General features: G+C 41.2%; 1 protein-coding gene across 3 annotated transcripts in view; it reads right to left on the bottom strand.

Moving 5' to 3' along the window:
- The window catches only part of mitfb (melanocyte inducing transcription factor b), a 205,511-nt gene that overhangs the window by 183,857 nt on the left and 1,037 nt on the right, over window positions 1-20,617 (bottom strand). The window lies entirely within an intron of this gene.

Here is a 20,617-nt window from a genome sequence, read left to right on the forward strand (position 1 = left end):
TCTATCAACTTTTGAGCTGTTTCCGCTAACCAGAAGTGGTACTTTTTTATTCATTCAGCTGCAGAGTCTGATTTATTCAACTTTACTTTTCTACTAATTGTTCAATATATTGTTCATTTGATTGGATTTGTTGTTGATGGTTCTTAAATGTATATAATATAAAAATATAATCCTTGTCTTGCGGTTTACTCCTCAAATACTATCCCCATATCTCAGTATACAAGAAAGTCTAGGGTAGATCACTCCTGATTTTTTAAATATACAGTTAAGCCTGGATCAGAAAGTCTCTAAAGTGAGAGTAAATTTACTACATCTATATATATAAAATTCTTTTTGCGTTTGAAATGGAAATTACGTATGACCACGCGATATGGAAATTACGTATGAAACGGAAATTACGTATGAGTTTGAAACGGAAATTACGTACAACCACGCGATATGGAAATTTCGTATGAAACGGAAATTACGTATGAGTTTGAAACGGAAATTACGTATATGGAAATTACGTATGACCACAGAACATATTATAATACAGGAACCAATCACCAGACGCGTTCTGACAGAGAAGTTTTATTTATTCGTCCATGTGACTGTCGCGGAAACTGCCACATTGTAACTTTTTGTTAGTTGGCAGTACTTGACAGTAGAAGAGATGAGGAAAACAGCTTTACGTCTTTCTACTTTTTAACTGCGCCGAGCTGTAAACAATGTGAAGACAAGACCGCCTTCAGCGGCGAAGGGTCGTGAGAACAAAGTGGACGCTGGGAAGCACGGAATGTAATTTGGACGTTCACATAAAAAATGTAATTTCTATACCACAGCGGTCGTGTAGCGCCTTTCAAAAGGAAACTACTACCGAGAGATGTTCCAAATACATTTTAGCTGCTGTTAGTACTACTTACCAGTTGTGTTATACCGCCTTTAAAATGTTGTTTACCCGAAACCACTCCAGTAGTGCTCAATGTATCTTTACTTCTTAAAATGTTTTACTGTTTAATAACTTATAGACTACATTTTATTTTTTCCCTTGCACTCAGTGGCTTCAATCAACTACTATATTTATATTATTTTACTTTTCCCATTGTTCATTTTTTCAGCGTTTCCTTGTCCCCCCCAAAATTATTTGTTTTGACAGATTTTAATTCTTCGGGTGTTCTGGTGCCCATTTGTGTGTTTTCAAAGATGAATTCAAATATACTTATGACATGGTAGTTGTTGGACAAAACCTATGTTACTGAAAAATGACAACATCTACAGATGTTCTACCCCGTCTTGAGGTTGAGATGGACTAGGAAGGAAACCGTCAACAGTCATTCACCCTCACAGGTGGCGCAGTGGTAGTGCTGCTGCTTTGCAGTAAGGAGACTGTGGAAGATTGTGGGTTCGCTTCCTGGTTCCTCCCTGTGTGGATAGCGCTCTGAGTACTGAGAAAAGCGCTATATAAATGTAATGAATTATTATTATTATTATATTATTAAGTATCATTTCAGTTTTATCTTCTGTATTTCTCCAGAAGCAGAAGCTTATCCAGTCGAGCAACAGCCAATCTGTTTTTTTGTTATCTGCAAAGGGCATATTGGTTAGCAGGAGGCATCATGTCAGCTTCTGCTCCACTCGTCCCTACTGTTTCATTCATTCCTTCTTCTCTCAGCTATCCATCACAGGATCTTTGGATTACAGGGCATCCCTCTTTACCACTACAGCGGAGGAGCTCTCCAAATAACTTAACTGGATGGATAAGGCTCCCATTTCTAACTCTGAGGTGCTGGGTTAGCATGAAGTTCGCCTCTCCATGTGAGGACGAGAAACAGAGAGGGGCAACACCATGAGCAATTCCTCTTCCCTAACATTTGTAAAGCTGAAAACCACCATGAATGCGACAAGTTCTTTATCGCACATCTGTTGTTTGTTTTAACTAATATGCCGGCTTGAAAATTCAGAATTTGGTGGCCAACAGCAAATTCTCAGCACATATCCTCACCAATTTGACCCACAGTGACATGTTCTTTTTTCTATGTCAAAAGTTTGGCCACACAATCTGGAGATTAAAACTAACCGACATCACATTCAACTCACCACCTGTTCCTACTAAACTCTCAACAGGGTGCATGGAATTAAACCCTGTGACCTAAATCACATGAGCTTAGTGTTACTGGGACTGAGTAGTAATCAATCAGTTTAGTGCCCTTTATACAAATAGTATCGTAGGCCATGTGCTGAAATCATTAATAAGTAAAATGGGTGAACAGAGCTGAGTGTACTAGCAAAATACTCTTTTCAAGAAACTTTCTTTAAAAACAAGAAAACCCTGTGCACCAAAAACTGGGAGGAGGGGAAACCATAGCCACACTGGTTTTCAAACATGTCATGATACACATTGTTATATGGGTGTTCTGGGCTTATTTTTGGTTTGCTTTGGTTTATTAATATTGAGAAAGTTATTTTTAGTTAACATCCTGCTTTCATTAGTCATGTGACAGTGACGGTCTGGGCTGTCGCGTTATCAAATGTGATGTATAAATAGGTTCACAGGTTGAATTCACTTTTAATTTACACAAGTTTAAATTACTTTTAATTCTAAGCAGGTCCAAGTGCAAGGGCTGATCTCTGGTTTCTGACACACAAACTTTCTGTCTCGCCCTTTGTACTTCGATTTCCTGGCCTAGTTTTAAATTTTACGATTTTCGACTCTTGCCTGATAACTTGCTTTGCGTTTATCATCTCCTGGTTATTTTCAGCCTCACAAGAATCCTCAGCCATTACATAGTGTCCTTAATACATGCATTGACGAATCACCTCGTTATCGGCACAAATGAAACGCTAAGCACAGACTGTGCTGCATGACAGTCCAACTAGGGGCAGGTTGCCTTTCCTTGTTACGCAAATTCTGCATTTAGTGGATCAAACTGACCACACAGATTCACATAACTGGTACGATGTTGTGATTTACTGCAGCTAGAAAATACATTCATTTATAATAAGTATAGTACAGTACGGGCGGCACGATGGTGCAGTGCTGCCTCGCAGTTAGGAGACCCGGGTTCGCTATTGAAATCCATTTATTCTCAGCATCAACAGACAGTAAACTTATATATCCAATGGAGCAGTTAATTGACCACCTAACCTGTGCTTTTCATTTGAAACTAAGACCAGATTTATACCTCACGTTTGGGGAAAGTAGGCACTAAATCCACAAGCACTGTGTGTGTATTTATACCCAAAGGAAACCTGAACACACTACACTAGATGACACGACACTACAGTACACTACAGACAGTATTAAGACACACAGGCACTCATAATGAAGGATTTATTTCTTCCTGTCATTCCATTTGTGCTACAGTTCATATAAAAAAAGAGAGGATTACATGTTCTAGCCTCTGGCGGCACAAAGAGAAGCCTGGCTAGCAAACAAACAACAACAACTTTATACGTAACATTGCTGACCGATTATAAACAGTGTCATTTGGGTGTCTTCCTTTCCATTATTTTTTAGCCAGTCAAGAACAATGGCTTAGTCTGCGGTGCAAACAAACTCTCAGCATTTGCTGTAATAAGTTTACATTATATATGAGTACTAGCTGGAGTGTAAACCTGCCTCATCCACAAAAGCAAACCATTTTCAAAAGATAATACCGTTATTCAATTTTCAATTTCAAAGTGGACATCAACAGTTGATTATTGATAACTGAGCCCATCTCTATCACTAAATTCAGTTTATTTCTACAAGTTATCAAGAGGTGGAGTCACCATGACATCATTTCTGAGGGAACTCAATGCATAACAATTAAGCAATATGTACATAAAGCAATATTAATAAATATGACAAACACAAAAAAACATGAAAAACAATAATCCAAAAATAGGCAAAAAGACAAAAACGAACGAAACCTGGCTGAAACATTAACACTAACCAGCATGTCTTTGGAGAAGTGGGAGGAAAACCAGAGTACATAAAGAAGACGTTACCCAGAAATGGGGAGAACATGCAAACTCCACATGGACAACAACCAGGCATGGGATTTGAACCAACTAGGACATGAGATCCATAAAGCAGCAGTGCTACCATGCCACCACCCCTGTGCCAATTTAATCGCACAAATCCATTTTTAGAGACTGCTTCCTAAAAGTCAGCACTGTTTTTATAATTACCTCTTTATCTATGCAGAGCGCTTTGCATATGTCGACACTTATCTCCATTAATCAAGGGTTAGTCTTGCTGTCCCTTCAGTTTTTGCCATTACGCCACAAAACTCACTATACGTATAACATTCTCTTCTGTCTTTATGCTTCATTTCCTACACATCAATTAGCATTCGTTCCAATTTTGTACGCTACCTCTGACACGTATGGTGTCAAGTTTCAGCTCTACATCACAACAAATGATTTCTGAAAGTCTACGAAAATGGCATCATATCTTTTATTTTCCTAAACTTTGCCGGTTGCTTTTTCAAAAATATACAAAACAACATTTCCAAACCCTCACACAATGTCATTATAAACTAGTAGTCGTCTAGTTTTGATCTAACTTAGGAATGAACTCAGGTGTTTAACCGTTCATATGTCCATCTTTTAAACTCAATGTAGTGTTGCCAGGAGCCAGAGCTGAGAAACTGGCACAAGGGATGAACCAACCCTGTACATTGTGCCAGTGTAGCATAGGGGACACTCACTCACAAAATTACACACGCTAATAACGCTCTTCATACCTTTCTGTGTTACTTGGACAACCTCATTATGCCCAATGATACTCTTCATTTTCAATGCCTCTGTGGCTAAAGCAGAAACACAAAGCCTGTTTTTTCTTCAGGCTGCAGCATCCAAATAATTTCTTCATTTATTAAAAAAATCAGGTCAGTTGTTTACTGGATTACTTTGTTATTTCCTGCTCTTCTTAAATTTTCTGAGACATTTTTTTTTCCAAATGTTTTCTTGACACACTGTGAGCCTGTTGATACCAAGCAGTGATTGCTTGAATGCTACGGCCTATTTGAATATTGTTGCTGACCATGTGCTTCCCTTTATGGTCATAAATTACCCATTTTCTAATAGCTACTTCCAGCATGATAATGCACCATGCCACAAAGCAAAAGTCATCTCAAACAGGCTTCATGAATGTGACAAGGAGTTTATTGTCCTTCCCTGTCACTGGATCTACGCCCAATGGAACACCATTGGGATGTGGTAGAACAGGAGATTCGCAGCACAAATGATGTGCAGTTGACAAATCTGCTGAAATTGAGTGATTCAGTCATGTCAGCGTGGTTCAGAATCTCAACGGAATGTTTCCAACATCTTGCGGAGTCCATGCCACAAACAACTGAGGACAAAAGGGGGCTCAACCAAGTCTAAATACAGTGCATCCAGAAAGTATTTACAGCGCATCACTTTTTCCACATTTTGTTCTGTTACAGCCTTATTCCAAAATGGATTAAATTCATTTTTTTCCTCAGAATTCTACACACAACACCCCATAATGACAACGTGAAAAAAGTTTACTTGAGGTTTTTGTAAATTTATTAAAAATAAAAAAACTGAGAAATCCCATGTACATAAGTATTCACAGCCTTTGCTCAATACTTTGTCGATGCACCTTTGGCAGCAATTCCAGCCTCAAGTCTTGTTGAATATGATGCCACAAGCTTGGCACACCTATCCTTGGCCAGTTTCGCCCATTCCTCTTTGCAGCACCTCTCAAGCTCCATCAGGTTGGATGGGAAGCGTCGGTGCACAGCCATTTTAAGATCTCTCCAGAGATGTTTAATCAGATTCAAGTCTGGGCTCTGGCTGGGCCACTCAAGGACATTCACAGAGTTGTCCTGAAGCCACTCCTATGATATCTTGGCTGTGTGCTTAGGGTCATTGTCCTGCTGAAAGATGAACTGTCACCCCAGTCTGAGGTCAAGAGCGCTCTGGAGAAGGTTTTCATCCAGGATGTCTCTGTACATTGCTGCAGTCATCTTTCCCTTTATCCTGACTAGTCTCCCAGTCCCTGCCACTGAAAAACATCCCCACAGCATGATGCTGCCACCACCATGCTTCACTGTAGGGATGGTATTGGCCTGGTGATGAGCGGTGCCTGGTTTCCTCCAAACGTGACGCCTGGCATTCACACCAAAGTGTTCAATCTTTGTCTCATCAGACCAGAGAATTTTCTTTCTCATGGTCTGAAAGTCCTTCAGGTGCCTTTTGGCAAACTCCAGGTGGGCTGCCATGTGCCTTTTACTAAGGAGTGGCTTCCGTCTGGCCACTCTACCATACAGGCCTGATTGGTGGATTGCTGCAGAGATGGTTGTCCTTCTGGAAGGTTCTCCTCTCTCCACAGAGGACCTCTGGAGCTCTGACAGAGTGACCATCGGGTTCTTGGTCACCTCCCTGACTGAGGCCCTTCTCCCCCGATCACTCAGTTTAGATGGCCGGCCAGCTCTAGGAAGAGTCCTGGTGGTTTTCAACTTCTTCCACTTACGGATGATGGAGGCCACTGTGCTCATTGGGACCTTCAAAGCAGCAGAAACTTTTCTGTAACCTTCCCCAGATTTGTGCCTCGAGACAATCCTCGGAGGTCTATAGACAATTCCTTTGACTTCATGCTTGGTTTGTGCTCTGACATGAACTGTCAACTGTGGGACCTTATATAGACAGGTGTGTGCCTTTCCAAATCATGTCCAACCAACTGAATTGACCACAGGTGGACTCCAATGAAGCTGCAGAAACATCTCAAGGATGATCAGGAGAAACAGGATGCACCTGGGCTCAATTTTGAGCTTCATGGCAAAGGCTGTGAATACTTATGTACATGTGCTTTCTCAATTTTTTTATTTTTAATAAATTTGCAAAAACCTCAAGTAAACTTTTTTCATGTTGTCATTATGGGGTGTTGTGTGTAGAATTCTGAGGAAAAAAATGAATTTAATCCATTTTCGAATAAGGCTGTAACATAACAAAATGTGGAAAAAGTGATGCGCTGGGAATACTTTCCGGATGCACTATATAGTGGTCCAAAGTATTTACATTACATTAGAAATTAACATTGGAAAAAGGGTTCACTTCCTTGGGGGTTTTGGTCCGACTTTATTCACAGCTAAGTAATAGAATTATATCTCTGTTCCATGCTCTCAAACAGTTCAAGAAGGATGGATGGGTGGCAGCAGGGTATCAAAGCAGTCACCAGCCCAGGGTAACAAATTCACCAGCGCTGTCAAAGACTTGAATGTTATATTTAGTGTAGATCAACAGTGCCCCATTTTTACTGAAGAGGTACAGTGAACAATAAAAAAAAAAATCACTAGGCAAAAGCCCCACTAAGCCGTTATTACCAATAAATGTTCTTTTATACTAAAAAATAAACTTCAATCATAACTGTCCTATTTAGTAAAAATGTCCGTTAGGGGGATGTCAGTCAAGTCAGTCATTCTCCAACCCGCTATATCCTAACACAGGGTCACGGGGGGTCTGCTGGAGCCAATCCCAGCCAACACAGGGCGCAAGGCCTGCCCACCGCAGGATACACACACACACACACCAAGCACACACTTGGGACAATTTAGGATCGCCATTGCACCTAACCTGCACATCTTTGGACTGTGGGAGGAAACCCACGCAGACACGGGGAGAACATGCAAACTCCACGCAGGGAGGACCCGGGAAGCGAACCCGAGTCTCCTAACTGCAAGGCAGCAGCGCTACCCACTGCGCAACCGTGCCACCCCCTCATACATAAGTCTGCCACAGTCATAAAGTTAGTCCCACGTGCTGTAGCATGAAATGCAGAATGCGACTTCACCACCCAAACATCAAACCTGATCTGAAAACTAAAACTTGCTTCTAAAAATTAGAAAAGGTTGTCCAAATTGTCCAGATTTTCTAAGTTTACTGCTGATCCCTTTAATTGTGTATCCATCCATCCATTTTCCAACCCGCTGAATCCAAACACAGGGTCACGGGGGTCTGCCTGAGCCAATCCCAGCCAACACAGGGCGCAAGGCAGGGAACCAATCCCCGAGCAGGGCACCAACCCACCACAGGAGACACACACACACACACCCCAAGCACACACTAGGGCCAATTTAGAATCGCTAATCAAACTAACCTGCATGTCTTTGGACTGTGGGAGGAAACCCACGCAGACACGGGGAGGACATGCAAACTCCACACAGGGAGGACCTGGGAAGCGAACCCAGGTTGCGAGGCAGCAGCGCTACCCACTGCGCCACCATGCCACCCCCTCATACATAAGTTAGTCCCACGTGCTGAAGCATGAAATGTAGAATGCGAGTTCACCACCCAAACATCAAACCTGATCTGGAAACTAAAACTTGCTTCTAAAAATTACAAAAGGTTGTCCAAATTGTCCAGATTTTCTAAGTTTACTGCTGATCCCTTTAATTGTGTATATTCATTTTAAATGATGAGCAGCGGTCTCCGATTAAGAAGACTTAAAGCTGCTCTCTTATGTGAACAAAAAGTATTCTTTGTCCAGTCAAATGAAAAACTGCAAACAAATTCTGAAATCATTATCTCTTTAACTTGCCTCCTGACCTAGCTGCTTTGACAAAAACTCAACTCACTGACTGTGGTACAGCTGCGCGGGGCTGGCAGAAAACCTCTTCCTCCAAACATAATTAATTAAAGCAATGTTAAATTGTTATATGTGTATCACATCCATGTATCTTCATATTTAACACTTGCCCAGGTGCTAATTTATTAAAAAGTCAGAACGAAGGGTTGCTAAGCAACTTAAATCCCTGCTGCAGAAGCCTGCTTCTTGGAAGCAAGATGACATCTAAGAGAAAACTTCAGATATTTTCAAGTTCAAAGTAAAGCCAAGCCAAAGTGTTTGACGTGACAGAAGTGCGAGTGAACACAAGAAGGAAACACTGATCTACAGAATGCATGCAGTACCTCCTAGGTGCTCAGTAAATATCTGTTCCACTCAGGCCTAATAATTAATCCAAAAGCTACAGACAAAATGGTACAAACAAAGCGGCAGCAGAGGCGTCTAATGGATATGAATACACTGAAATGATTACAGGCACAAAATAGACAAATCCACACTCTTCCACTTTATTACATTAACTACACAATACAGATAAAATCTGAACTCTGGAGATGATGCTGGTGTGTCCCGGAAAAAATCTTTTACCCTATGTAGTAAGATTTTCTTAAGAGGTGCTGTTGCCTGGTGTGGCGTCACCCTTGGTAATAAAACTGAATTTCTGTCCTTCATTAAGGTCACTACTGAGAAGGACACTATACCTGAGCTAGTGGAAGGAAGTGAAACAAAAATGAAATGGATCGTCCTTGTGTACGTGTTTCGTATGAAGGAGCTCCCCCTTATGGAATGAAGAGTAATGTACCCAGATGTATGTACAGTGGCTTGACATCTCATATATCAGCTCCAAATCAACTATGACTTGACTTATTTTTCAAAAATCTTTATTTGTCTCATATTTTAGACAAATTAGCAGTAAATTAGAGAAGCACTGCACTGCGCACATTTTTGAACTCAGTGCTTTGCTAGCTGTACCCTCATGTACAATGTTTAACCACCAATCAGTTCATTTCTATTTTAGAACATTAGAACAATTCTGAAGAGAAGACGCCATAAGTTCTGAAGGTCACTTAAGCAGTACTCTCCACCAAATTGCATGATGACATACTCCATGGATCTGTAGTTCTCTTTGTGAAGAGAAATTTTCTAACATTTGTGCAAAATTAAACAAGTTTACAACTAGGGCCCTGTGTTCTTATTACGTAACAAATTCAAAAATAGCAGCTTAGATCCGCTGTACTAATTCCCTTTATTATTTTAAACACTTCTATCATGTCACCTCTTACCCTTCGTTCAACTCCTTCAGTTTTTCCTTATAACTCATAGCTCTCAGTCCTCAAACTCATCCTACTTGTTCTTCTCTGGACTTTCTGTACTGCTGCTATATCTTTCCTGTAATATGAAAACTGGAACTACAGTATGAGGAAGCAGATGGATGGATGGAACTGCAAGGCAGTACACATCCTGAAAGGGAAACATCTTACCTGGCTTGGATGTCAGGTTAACATATTCTTGGCAGTGTTTGCACTCTATAGGCACAATAATCCTCCAACCACTAGTGGGCAGAAGCATTTTTCTGCTACGGTGGTTATTATTCACTTAACAGGCGTGTCGAACTCCAGGCCTGGATGGCCGCAGTGGCTACAGGTTTTCATTCTCACCCTTTTCCTAATCAGTGAGTAGTTTTCACTGCTAATTAACTCTTTTTCCTTTCATTTTAATAGCCCTGTTTTTAAGGAGTCAGTCCTCTGAATCGATTTGTTTATTCATTAAATGGCAGCCAAACAGAAATGAGACGTGAAACGAGCCGACAGATGACCAGCTAAACTGGGATTTCAAACTCCAACCAATTTCACTCCAGTCTCTTAATGAGAAGCTGATTCTTGCTGTTAATTACGCCTGTTATTTAATTCAATGGCCTGTTGCTGCTCTCATTTTGCCACAGCAGACATTTCCAAATCTGTTGATTTTTCTGTTTTTTCTAAGAACACCATCAAAATGTCTTGGTGACCTGAGAAATCAACCTTACTGAGTCCTTCACCTTTATGTATTTTCAGATATTGTGTGATGGGCACAGGTGAGCTGGTCATGTGGTGGCTTGTTTAAAGTCTCATTATTGTTTGGCTACTAATTAAGGAAAAAGAGATAACTAATGGGCCTGAGTCCAGTTAATTAAAACTAAAGCAAAAGAAGTTAATTAGCAGTAAAAACGGCTCACTAATGAAGAAGATGGTTAGAATGAAAACATGCAGCCACTGCGGCCCTCGAGGACCGGAGTTCGACACCTGTGACTTAGAAGAGCCGGGAAACTACAACATTTGAAGGAGTCTCTGTAGGACCAAAGGTGATCTGGAAGTGCTTTCAGACTGGAAGAGCACAAGAAATACTCCCAAGACAAGCCTTGTAAAATTACCTCTGTCAGGCAACCTTGGAATCGAGAGCAGAGTGGAGGCAAGGATTCTTTTGGTGAGAAGGAGGAGGAGGAGGAGGTCACTCTTTTAGGGAAGAGATATGGAGGGAGGGAGGAAGGAAGGAAGGACAGTATTATTATACTCTCTACAAGCAAGGTTAGAGAACTATAAAGGCCCAGAGAGACATATTTTGTTGTTTCGTGATGTGTTTTTCTGTATTCTTTTCTCTTTTTGCTTCTCATGTAATTAACTTGTGTGTTGTTACATTACCCTTCCAAACCTCAATCTGGTCTGCACTGGTACCTTTCTGGTTACTGGGTTTGCTCCAGAGCACCCTCATCTTGCAGCAATGCACAATGTACTGCAGATGAGGCCTCAGTAATGTCTTAAGCGAGGCCTACATCGACTTGTACTCCCCTCATCTTGATCTACATACTCTAGCATCCGATTAGCCTTCTTGACTGCTTCTGTTTATTGCCTGGGTGTACAGTAGATAATGATACAGTAAGTCCATTAGTTTCAAACCTCCCATTTTCTAGTCAAATGTAACATTTTTACTTCCTGTGTATAACACGTTATCTATATCTATCTTATCTACTTATCTTAACCTGTCTTTACTTACATTAAATTTAATTTCACCCCCTGCAAACGATTGACAAAATTTGACCAATTGAATAACCTGAGACTGCATTTATATCAATGAGTCCACAATCAAGATTGTGCCCTGTTAAAGATTACTTCAAGTAATACACATCCATCACACAGAGAATATGGAGTCTAGTATCTCCAGCTAACAAAGAACATTTTTAAATGCCGTAGTGATAAATTACTGTGTAAGGTACCAGTAACTTACCACTGTCAATAATAATGCTACTTTATTTAATGCATTAGTAATATAGATTATGTTAGCTGAGAGGTTATGTTGGATCTCCTTCCAGTTCTGTGGAGTTCTTGTATGTGGGAGCAGTGTTCATGTGGGTGAAAGATATGGATGTGTGCTGTGATATGGACATTGTAATACAGAATTGGAAAACTGTAACTAAAGCTATAATTCATTATAGTTTTTTCACTAACCTGGTGAGATGGGAGGGAGAGATCCATGGAACTTGTGTCGCTCTGGACTTCAAACTGCTCCAGAGACGGTAGTAATTATGGAGAGTTTGACTGTAACATCATAACATAGATGTCCTGACGCAAGCACATGGAGGCCAGCAACCTCCTGGTGGAAGGGCAAAACCTCATTTGACCGTAAAAGCAGGGACTCATGATACTACTGTCCAAAATATTACCTAACAGATAACTGGCTTGTGGTGGCCCACTAAGTCACAGCAGTACTACTTTATGATTCTTCAATGTTGAGTCTTCTTAATTTCAGAAAGATACGATTTACCAATTTTGCATTGCTTACCCACCAACAGTAAACATGAGGAGAGATCTGGCCATCATGTGACCAATTAGTTTAACCCTACTGAAGACATGTTGTTGAAATAGCAACACTGACCTTTACGAGAGGAACCACACTTTCAGACCAAATCAAGCGCCAATCCCAGCCAGCTCACCCTCACACTCACCCTCAGCCCATTCCATTTTGGATCTGACAGAATCTGCTCATCTATATTTTTTCACTTAAGAAATAGAGCAAAAGTTAGACCTCTTATTATTATTATTATTATAATTCATTACATTTATATAGCGCTTTTCTCAGTACTCAAAGCGCTATCCACACAGGGAGGAACCGGGAAGCGAACCCACAATCTTCCACTGTCTCCTTACTGCAAAGCAGCAGCACTACCACTGCGCCACCTATGAGGACAAATATAACATTGCAAGGTGCGGCAAAATTAGTTCACGCTTTTGTTTTCAGTCAACTAGATTACTGTAACGCACTTCTCTCAGGACTACCCAAAAAAGACATCAATCGATTGCAACAAGTGCACAATGCAGCTGCTAGAATCTTAACTAGGAAAAGAAAATCTGAGCACATCACACCAGTCTTAGTGTCACTACACTGGTTACCTGTGTCATTTAGAATTGACTTTAAAATCCTGCTTATGGTTTGCAAAGCCTTCAATAATCTGCTCCATCTTATATTTCGGAATGTCTTATACCTTACATTCCAAATCGTAACCTTACATCGTCAAATGAGGGTCTGCTTAGAATTCCAGGAGCTAAACATAAAAGAAGTGGTGAGGCGGCCTTCTGCTGTTATGCACCTCAAATCTGGAATAGCTGACCGATAGAAATTCACCAGCACTTTAAAACACTGCTGAAAACTCAGTACTTTACCATGGCTTTCTCATAGCTTCATCTTAGTTTAATCCTGATGCTCTGTATATTCAATTAATTATCATTATTATTCATGGTGGCTCCAATATCCGTACCAACCCCTACTTTCTCTTCTGTTCTTTTTTCCGTTTTTTTGTGGTGGCGAACTGTGCCATCACCACCTGATCAAAAGCACTGTGATGTCCCTACATTGATGGATTAAAGGCAACTCCGAATACCATGAGGACTAATTGTGAGGTCATTTATGTTAGGTAGAATGCCTAGAGGGGGCTGGGTGGTCTCGTGGCCTTGGAACCCCTGCAGATTTTATTTTTTTCTCCAGCTATCTGGAGTTTTTTTTGTTTTTTTCTGTCCTCCCTGCCCATCGGACCTTACTCTTATTCTATGTTAATTAGTGTTCCCTAATTTTAATTCTTATTTATTTTGTCTTTTTTCTCTTTCTTCATCATGTAAAGCACTTTGAGCTACATTGTTTGTATGGAAATGTGCTATAGAAATAAATGTTGTTGTTGTTGTTGTTTTATATCTAAAAGCCAAATACCACTGACTCACTCATCACGAAATCTCCCAAACCATTAAGACTTGAAATTTGGAATGTAGGTTACCCTTGGCCCATAGGTGCTCACTAAGAAACGGTTTTAAAAATTTCGTGGTCCAAGTGCGAAATTTCTTATAGTTTTTTAGACCCATTTGTATGCTGTCCGCTTTTCACGAGAGAACTACTTAACGGATTTAGATCGAGTTTTTTTCCATAATTTACTTGGACATTCTGTTGATTTTGGGACTTTCTCATCGCGCTAAGTGTCATAGTTTGCTTGTGGTACCTATTTATTAGCGCGAATCCGAGAGAGACTCATCAGGCTGCGGGGCCCTCCTCACTCACGCGTCTGTCTCCGGGCGTAACCTTAACTCCTCTTAGCTCGCGAACGACAGAACTACTTAACGGATTTAGATCATTTTTTTTATAATTTGGTTGAACATTCCGGCTGATTTTGCGACTTCTTTCATTGCGCTAAGACTCACAGTTCGCTTGCAGGAGCGATATATTCATGCTAATCCAAGACAGAGGCTGCAGGCCGAGAGGAGGGGAAGAGTGACGTCAGGAGTAGAGAGCTGGGCACTGTCCTGTTTCACTAATGCGCGGGCAAAGCCACAGGGCATGGCTAGTCTTATATACAGGCCAATTTTGAGGATGCTTTGTGGCATCTTCATTGATGCCTTCAAATACATTGTATTCACATATCATATGGTGTCAAACACAGCATGTGACGTGTAGCATTAACTGTGAATGTAACCCAGGAAATGCAATTCTATATTCAGCATATAGGCCTTGTTTTTGCTTATCAGCAAAAAAAGAAGAAAGAAGCTTTGACAAAAATGTAAATACATAACAAAAGAGGCTTTGCTGTGCTGCCCCTGTCATATCTGTTTACATTAATCTTAGACACTCAGAATAAAATGGAATGAGGTGAATTACGTACATCTGTCTATTTATGAAATTGGGCAACCAGCGGATCAGGGACAAGATGGGCTGAAGCTAGAAAGGATTCCGTTTCATCACAGGACACGTTTAAACACAACCTCATAAGAAACTTATCAAACGAGAGGAGACCATTCAATCCATCAAGTCTGTTTTTTTAGCTAATAGCTAAGTTGCCCCAATATCTCATCCATATTCTTCATACTGGGCCAATGTACAGTTGCCAAATAATGTACGATTTTTAGAATGTGGGAAGCAACCAGATTGCCAGCAGAACAATCATGTGAACACAGTGAGAACATGAACTTCCACATAGGAAGTGTCCAGGCTGGGATTAGAATTTAAGTCCTTGGAGCTAAAAGGCAGCACACTAACCAATATGCTACCGTTCAATTTAAGGGAATTTAGGATAAGATAGAAAAAGATATAGAAATAATGTATTACTGTCAATAGAAAATGGCACTTTTTTCACAAAGCACAGTCCTAATTGGCCAGTTTTCAAAAGCAGAGTCAGACAGTCATTCAGCACAAATGATGACACTGCTATCATGGGCTGCATCAGGAGTGGGCAGGAGGAGGAGTATAGGGACCTAATCAAGGACTTTGTTAAATGGTGTGACTCAAATCACCTACACCTGAACACCAGCAAAACCAAGGAGCTGGTGGTGGATTTTAGGAGGACTAGACCCCTCATGGACCCTGTGATCATCAGAGGTGACTGTGAGCAGATGGTGCAGACCTATAAATACCTGGGAGTGCAGCTGGATGATAAATTAGACTGGACTGCCAATACTGATGCTCTGTGTAAGAAAGGACAGAGCCGGTTATACTTCCTTAGAAGACTGGCGTCCTTCAACATCTGCAATAAGATGCTGCAGATGTTCTATCGGACGGTTGTGGCGAGCACCCTCTTCAACACGGTGGTGTGCTGGGGAGGCAGCATTAAGAGGAAAGACACCTCACGTCTGGACAAACTGGTGAGGAAGGCAGGCTCTATTGTAGGCATGGAGCTGGACAGTCTGACATCTGTGGCAGAGCGACGGGCGCTGAGCAGACTCCTGTCAATCATGGAGAATCCACTGCATCCACTGAACAGGATCATCTCCAGACAGAAGAGCAGCTTCAGCGACAGACTGCTGTCACCGTCCTGCTCCACTGACAGACTGAGGAGATCGTTCCTCCACCAAACTATGCGACTTTTCAATTCCTCCCGGGGGGGTAAACGTTAACATTATATAAAGTTATTGTCTGTTTTTACCTGCATTATTATCAATCTTTAATTTAATATTGTTTTTTGTATCAGTAAGGTGCTGCTGGAGTATGTGAATTTCCCCTTGGGATTAATAAAGTATCTATCTATCTATCTATCTATCTATCAAAGGCCTTGTTTTGCATCCCTAAAATAAGGCATCTGGACACACCAATGACAACTGGCAATGTTTTTAATTAAACATGAAATGACCAAGCTCAGTACTGTGAAGAAGTGTCTCTTAACTTTCTCTTACAATCAGGGTCAGCAGTTTTGTCCAAGTGTCAGCTCCACTGCTACAGCGGGTGTTTTAATTTCATAAAATGGTTCTTTCTCAACTCATCTTTTGGACTTCATTGCTTTTCTGAGGAGTGAGGTGGTAATAATATACAGGCAATATTAAATTTCCCTTTCCTTAGAATCAGTCTCCAGTTCCGGTTGAACAATTCCCAAAACTCTGAGGCCAGCCAAGAGATATACCTCACCTCCGAAGTGAGACCTGGGAATGGTGTCCCATCAGGTGAGCGTCTGATATGTGGGTGACGCATATTGTATAGCATAGTGGAGCTTATGTGACTAAAGTGACAAAACGTTGTTGTGTAGGGTGACCAACCACTAGATGAAGTCTTGGAGTCAAGTGGCAAGTCAGCTGGGTACCAGACGTGTGTGGGAATAATGTCAGTGGGTGACATCTCTACATGCCAAAATTCATGTAAACTGACTACTGTAGTTAGGTCTTTAACAAAAATAAAACTTTGGGGTGAAAGGCTACAGCATGTTAAAAGTAGTAGCAAAGGTCCAGACTGTGCACATGGATACCAGTTTTCAAACCTGCATACAAAAGACATACAGTGCATCCAGAAAGTATTCACAGCGCATCACTTTTTCCACATTTTGTTATGTTACAGCCTTATTCCAAAATGGATTAAATTCATTTTTTTTCCTCAGAATTCTACACACAACACCCCATAATGACAACGTGAAAAAACTTTACTTGAGATTTTTGCAAATTTATTAAAAATAAAAAAACTGAGAAATCCCATGTCCATAAGTATTCACAGCCTTTGCTCAATACTTTGTCGATGCACCTTTGGCAGCAATTCCAGCCTCAAGTCTTTTTGAATATGATGCCACAAGCTTGGCACACCTATCCTTGGCCAGTTTGGCCCATTCCTCTTTGCAGCACCTCTCAAGCTCCATCAGGTTGGATGGGAAGCGTCGGCGCACAGCCATTTTAAGATCTCTCCAGAGATGTTCAATCGGATTCAAGTCTGGGCTCTGGCTGGGCCACTCAAGGACAGTCACAGAGTTGTCCTGAAGCCACTCCTTTGATATCTTGGCTGTGTGCTTAGGGTCGTTGTCCTGCAGAAAGATGAACCGTCGCCCCAGTCTGAGGTCAAGAGCGCTCTGGAGCAGGTTTTCATCCAGGATGTCTCTGTATGTTGCTGCAGTCATCTTTCCCTTTATCCTGACTAGTCTCCCAGTCCCTGCCTCTGAAAAACATCCCCACAGCATGATGCTGCCACCACCATGCTTCACTGTAGGGATGGTATTGGCCTGGTGATGAGCGGTGCCTGGTTTCCTCCAAACGTGACACCTGGCATTCACACCCAAGAGTTCAATCTTTGTCTCATCAGACCAGAGTATTTTCTTTCTCATGGTCTGAAAGTCCTTCAGGTGCCTTTTGGCAAACTCCAGGCAGGCTGCCATGTGCCTTTTACTAAGGATTGGCTTCCGTCTGGCCACTCTACCATACAGGCCTGATTGGTGGATTGCTGTAGAGATGGTTGTCCTTCTGGAAGGTTCTCCTCTCTTCACAGAAGACCTCTGGAGTTCTGACAGAGTGGCCATCGGGTTCTTGGTCACCTCCCTGACTAAGGCCCTTCTCCCCCGATTGCTCAGTTTATATGGCTGGCCAGCTCTAGGAAGAGTCCTGGTGGTTTCGAAGTTCTTCCACTTACGGATGATGGAGGCCACTGTGCTCATTGGGACCTTCAAAGCAGCAGAAATTTTTCTGTAACCTTCCCCAGATTTGTGCCTCGAGACAATCCTGTCTCGGAGGTCTACAGACAATTCCTTTGACTTCATGCTTGGTTTGTGCTCTGACATGAACTGTCAAGTGTGGGACCTTATATAGACAGGTGTGTGCCTTTCCAAATCATGTCCAGTCAACTGAATTTACCACAGATGGACTCCAATGAAGGTGCAGAAACATCTCAAGGATGATCAGGGGAAACAGGATGCACCTGAGCTCAATTTGGAGCTTCATGGCAAAGGCTGTGAATACTTATGTACATGGGATTTCTCAGTTTTTTTATTTTTAATAAATTTGCAAAAACCTCAAGTAAACTTTTTTCACGTTGTCATTATGGGGTGTTGTGTGTAGAATTCTGAGGAAAAAAATAAATTAAATCCATTTTGGAATAAGGCTGTAACATAACAAAATGTGGAAAAAGTGATGCGCTGGGAATACTTTCCGGATGCACTGTATCTCTCTATTATATAAAAAAAAAAAATCTTGGGACGAGACGTGACTTTTTCAGAGAGATACTTTCACGTCCTGCAAGAGACGAGATTTAACCACACCCTGGGCCGGAAATAAAAGACCAAGAGTAGATGACAAAGTAGAATGTCGTAAAGAGGTTCAAAAACGTTGGCGCGATACATATGCAAAGCAGGTTACAGATAATGAAAGTCTCAAAAAAATGATAGTAAAGATCGCATTAGCGCAAACAAATGGAAATTATTACTCGGTGAAATAACAGAACAGCGAAAAGAGATTGAATATATTGTTCGGATTTAAACTTTAAGTCAGAGACTTGTAGATCGTCTAATTCGTGCTGCCATCAGGAAAAAGTAGTGTTTCTTCCCAATGAAGAGGCCTATCTGCGAGAATTAAAAGTTTTATTGTTTGGTGGAAGTGAAATCCACATACGCGAGCGGCAGAGACGCAAAGTGGCTGGCGTGTAGCGCAGGATGGAGGGTTGGCGAGCGAAGCCCCCTAGTGCATGTAAAATGCGTCAAATATGCGAGCTTGTTTTTGAGGTGTTAGCATGGTAATATGGTGGTCACCATTATTGCGTCACTGGTTCGGCATCCTGGAATTCAAATCCCATGCTCAGTCATTGCAGTTTGCATGTTCTTGATGTGTTTCTGTGGATTTCCTTTCCCACATCCCTATGGACGTGCAGGTTAGCATGACTGGATGTACTGAACTGTTCCCCTGTGTGGGCGTGTGCATGAACATGACAAGGGCATGTGATGGACTGGCGCTGTATCCGGGGATGGTCTAAAACCTACATGTGGTGCAGACGGGGCAGGTTCTGGCCCTCTGTAACACTGACTTGTATGGACGGATTTTGAAAATGTATCTACTGTATCTGTGTTTTTCAGGTGGACACAGGCAACCAGTATTGTATTACTAATACGATCCTGTAGAGGTCACACCTGTTCTAGCCCAAGGTCACCTTTTTGAGGTAAAGGGACATTGCCAGTTGCTACTTTCTAGGCACAATCACTCATGACTTCCAACCTGGCCTGAACTAAAACAAGGTAGGCATTTCATTTCAGCCTATACTTACTAATGGGCTTGATAAGTGATAAGAACACACTCTACCAGCTCAAAAAGACATCTGAGATGAGTGAATGTGAATGGAATGCACTTTACAAACATCGAATTTTAAAACACACTATTTTCATCTGAGATCGAAATTGCTCGATTAAACAAAAAAAAAGACTTTTTTTTTTTTATATCAGTAGGTTGGGGTCACTTTTCAATAATGTGTTTTCTCAATTAAATGTCACCACCTTCCATGTCAGTAATCTGTTTTCTCAATTAAATGTCACCAAGCACCATCAGTTATGCTGTAAATCACTACTGGGACGTAACATAGGAGCTGCTGTCACTCGCCACTAAAAGTTGCCATGAAATACTGCCTGTTTGTCTCATAAGTAGAACTTTCAGACTTCTGCACACCTCGTGTGGTGTTCCCTGGCACTGCACCATCTGGAGTCAACCTTACTGATTCCCCATCAAATGAGTAACAGATAGATAGATAGATAGATAGATTTTAGTATAGTAGGCAGGATAAGATAGATAGATAGATAGATAGATAGATAGATAGATAGATAGATAGATAGATAGATAGATAGATAAGATACTTTATGTTAGTATAACTGCTGATAACATTTTTGTTAACAGTTCATTCAATACATTATTCAAAATTTGTCTGCAGTATGCCAGCTAAAGACTTCAACAAAGCTTGTAGATTGGCACCGTAGGAGAAACGTAGTAACTGTGCAGGTTTAACAAATGAAAAGAGAAGGTTCATTCCATCAAGCTTCTTTAGTTTACAAATGGTTAATTTACCCCCATATCTCATCCTGACACATTTTAAAATTTGTAAAACTTTCCACTTTAGCTAAAGAAGGAATGGAAGACAAGATGGGAGACTCTTTACACACTTCTGCACGGGCTTAAGGGTTTCAGAATCGATTCCAGAGAGAGGACTTGTGACTGATGTTCACCTCAAATCTGCCCCAAGAAGCATCATCAGGCGTGTGCCATATATGTCTAAAACCAACACACACATACATATATGTATTTTATCTGTTAAATTAGTTTCAGCAAAACGTAGTTT

The sequence above is a fragment of the Erpetoichthys calabaricus genome, chromosome 18 (assembly GCF_900747795.2).
Source record: "Erpetoichthys calabaricus chromosome 18, fErpCal1.3, whole genome shotgun sequence".
In the NCBI taxonomy this organism is placed as follows: Eukaryota; Metazoa; Chordata; class Cladistia; order Polypteriformes; family Polypteridae; genus Erpetoichthys; species Erpetoichthys calabaricus.